This window comes from Aphelocoma coerulescens, unplaced genomic scaffold (assembly GCF_041296385.1).
Source record: "Aphelocoma coerulescens isolate FSJ_1873_10779 unplaced genomic scaffold, UR_Acoe_1.0 HiC_scaffold_332, whole genome shotgun sequence".
NCBI classification, from domain to species: Eukaryota; Metazoa; Chordata; class Aves; order Passeriformes; family Corvidae; genus Aphelocoma; species Aphelocoma coerulescens.
The window spans coordinates 107326-111057 of NW_027183676.1; positions in this window are offsets into that span (position 1 = coordinate 107326).

The window sequence follows — 3732 nt, forward strand, 5'->3', positions numbered from 1 at the left end:
AAAAAACCAACAACCAAAAAAAGCTCCGATTTCACCGCGATTTCCACTGAAATCGCCTCAAAATTCCAGCGGTAAAGAACCCAAACTGAGAGAACCGGGCGGGTTTTTCCCGTTAAAGGATTTTAAAGCCCCGGGAGGTCCCGGGAAGAGCCCGAAAAGGTCCCGGGGAGGCTCCGGTTCACCCCCGGAGGCCTCGGGAAGGGCCCGCTTGGACCCCAAAAAGCTCCGGTCAAACCCCGAGGAGGCCCCGGTAAGGCCCCAACCAGCCCCGCCAAGCCCCGGGGAGGCCTCAAAAGGCGCCGGCGAGCCCCGAAAGGCCGCGGGGAGAGCCCGGTAAGGCCGCAAAAAGGCCCCGAGCAGGCCCCGTTTCTCCCCCGGGGAAGCTCCGGGGAAGCTCCGGTCAGGCCCCCAGGGAGGCTCCGGCGGAGGCAGCGTCGCGAGGAGCGGCGGGGGGAGCGGCGGGGCCCCCCCTGCGGCCCGTCCCAGCCCCGCCGTGCGCGGGGGCCCCTCCCGGCCCCTCACGGCCCCTCAGGGCCGGCCCAGCCCCGGCGCCGCCATCTTGGCTCCGTCCGCTCCGCTCCCCGCTCCCCGCGGGCGGCTCCGCCCTGACGTCACTTCCGTCAAGCCGAAGCCGCGCCCGCTAGGCGCGGCGAAAACCACGCCCACATCCGGGCACCGCCAGCCTCGCGGCGGCTTCACGCCCATAGGGGAACACGGGGAGGGCGCCGCCATGTTGGGTGAGGGCAAGATGGCGGCTACATCCGGGAGGCTGCGGGTTGGCTTCAGCGCCGTTGGTTAGCGCGGGAGGGCGGGCGCCATCTTGAGTGAGGGCAAGCTGGCAGCGCCGAGCCGCGTGGCGGCGCGGGCGCCATCTTGGGAAAGGTGAGGCGGGGGCGCCGCCATCTTAAGTGAGGGCAGAGCGGCCGGGAAGGGGGGGGAGATTTTGAGGCGATTTTGAGGCGATTTTGGGGCGTTTTGAGGCTTTTTGGGGTGTGAGGGAAAGGGTGAGGAGGGCAGGGGCTGCTGTGAGGAAGGGGAGAGCGTTGGGGTGGGGTTGGTTGAGCGGGGGCACGGGGATAATGCGGGGGGGTGGGGGGGGGGCGATGTGGCGTTGTGGGGAGAAGGGAGGGGTCCCTCCTGAGGGGGAGGGGGGGGGACACGATGGCGACAAGGAGGCGACAAAAAAGGGGGGAGGGGGCCAGTGGTGCCACCCCCTGCGAGAGCTCCCCGCCCCCACCCATGGGTGCGGCCCGTCCTTCACTTTTGCCCTGGGTGGGGACACTGAGGCAGGGCCAGGGCGGGGAGGGGACACGGGGACACGGTGGGGGAGGGGGGGGGAGGGGAACCTGGGTGTGTCCCCCCCCTCCCTTTTCCCCCCCTTTCCCCCCCCCCCGGAGGGGCCGCGTGCAATTAGTGAATGATAATTGTAATTAACGCGGCACGCGCCGGGCCTTGAGGGGGGGAAACGCGGGGGGGGGGGGGGGGGGAGGGGAGATACAGCGGGGAACCGGGAGGGGGACACGGGAGGGGTCCCGGTGTCCTGGGGGGGGGCCGGAGGAGGCCCCGGAGCAGAAGTGGGGGTCCCAAAGGGGTCCCCGGTGTCGTCGGGGGGGTCCCGGTGTTCAGGGTGGGGTCCCGGTGTTGGGGGGGGGAGTCTCGAGGGGGAGGGGTCCCGAGGGGGTCCCGGTGTCCGAGGGGGGGGGCCCGGAGGAGGCCCCGGAGCAGAACTGGGGGTCCCCAAGGGGGTCCCCGGTGTCCTTGGAGGGGTCCCGAGGGGGGTCCCGGTGTCCGAGGGGGGGTCCCGGTGTCCTCAGAGGGGTCCCGAGGGGGGTCCCGGTGTCCGAGGGGGGGGTCCCGGTGTCCTCAGAGGGGTCCCGAGGGGGTCCCGGTGTCCGGGGGGGGGGTCCCGGTGTCCTCAGAGGGGTCCCGAGGGGGTCCCGGTGTCCAGGGAAGGGTCCCCGGTGTCCTCGGAGGGGTCCCGAGGGGGGTCCCGGTGTCTGGGGGGGACTCGGAGGAGGCCCCGGAGCAGAACCGGGGGTCCCCAAGGGGTCCCCGGTGTCCAGGGGAGGGTCCTGGAGTCCGAGGGGGGGGTCCCCAAGGAGGTCCCCGGTGTCCTCGGGGGGGGTCCCGGTGTCCTCGGAGGGGTCCCGAGGGGGTCCCGGTGTCCGGGGGGGACTCGGAGGAGGCCCCGGAGCAGAACTGGGGGTCCCCAAGGGGGTCCCCGGTGTCCAGGGGAGGGTCCCCGGTGTCCGAGGGGGGGTCCCGGGGGCGGTCCCGGTGTCCGAGGGGGAACCGGAGGAGGCCCCGGAGCAGAACTGGGGGTCCCAAAGGGGGTCCAGGGAGGGGTCCCGGTGTCGGGGGGGGGGTTCCCGAGGGGGTCCCGGAGCAGAACCGGGGGTCCCAAAGGGGTCCCCGGTGTCCAGGGGAGGGTCCTGGAGTCCGAGGGGGGGTCCCAAGGGGGGTTCCCGGTGTCCGAGGAGGGGTCCCGGTGTCCGAGGGGGGACCCGGAGGAGGCCCCGGAGCAGAACTGGGGGTCCCCAAGGAGGTCCCCGGTGTCCGAGGGGGGGTCCCCGGTGTCCGGGCGGTGTCCCGGGGGTGTCCCCGGTGTCCGAGGGGGTGTCCCCGGTGTCCAGAGCTGGACACGGGCGGTGTCCCGGGGGTGTTCCCGGTGTCCGAGGGGGTGTCCCCGGTGTCCAGAGCTGGACACGGGCGGTGTCCCGGGGGTGTTCCTGGTGTCCGAGGGGGGGGTCCCCGGTGTCCGGGCGGTGTCCCGGGGGTGTCCCCGGTGTCCAGAGCTGGACACGGGCGGTGTCCCGGGGGTGTTCCCGGTGTCCGAGGGGGTGTCCCCGGTGTCCCGGGGGTGTCCCCGGTGTCCAGAGCTGGACACGGGCGGTGTCCCGGGAGTGTTCCCGGTGTCCGAGGGGGTGTCCCCGGTGTCCCGGGGGTGTCCCCGGTGTCCAGAGCTGGACACGGGCGGTGTCCCGGGGGTGTTCCCGGTGTCCGAGGGGGGTGTCCCCGGTGTCCAGAGCTGGACACGGGCGGTGTCCCGGGGGTGTCCCCGGTGTCCGGGCCCTGTCGCGGGCGGGTGGCGATGCCGGGGGGGAGGGGGGGGTTGCCCAGGCTCGGGGCGGAGCGCTGGCCCCGGGCGGTGTCCGGGCGGTCCCGGTGAGTCACGGCGGCCTCCCCGCGCCCCCCGCCCCCTCCGTGCCTATCCCGGGCCCGGCCGCGCCCCGCCAGTGTCCGCAGCGAGCACCGAGAGCCGCCCGCAGCAGCCCCGCACGGTGAGAGCCGCCACCCCGCCCGGGAACGGGAACAGGAACCCCATCCCGGGGGCCCCAAATCCCGGTTTGGGGCGGGCACTCTGCTCTGGGGGGGGGGGGGGGGGGAAAGGGGGGGGCTCGGTCCTGCACCCCAAAAAGGGGGGTTCGTCCCTAAATCCCATTTTGGGGGAGCCCCGCCCTGCCCCGGTAACGGGAACCCCATCCCGGTATCCCCAAATCCCGGTTTGGGGCGGGCACTCTGCTCTGGGGGGGGGGAAGGGGTCCTGCACCCCAAAAAGGGGGGGGGGCCCATCCCGGTATCCCCGTTTGGGGCGGGGCTCGGTCCTGCACCCCAAAAAGGGGGACCCCCATCCCTAAATCCCATTTTCGGGGAGCCCCGCCCTGCCCCGGTAACGGGAACTCCATCCCGGTATCCCGGTTTGGGGCGGGGCTCGGTCCTGCACCCCAAAAA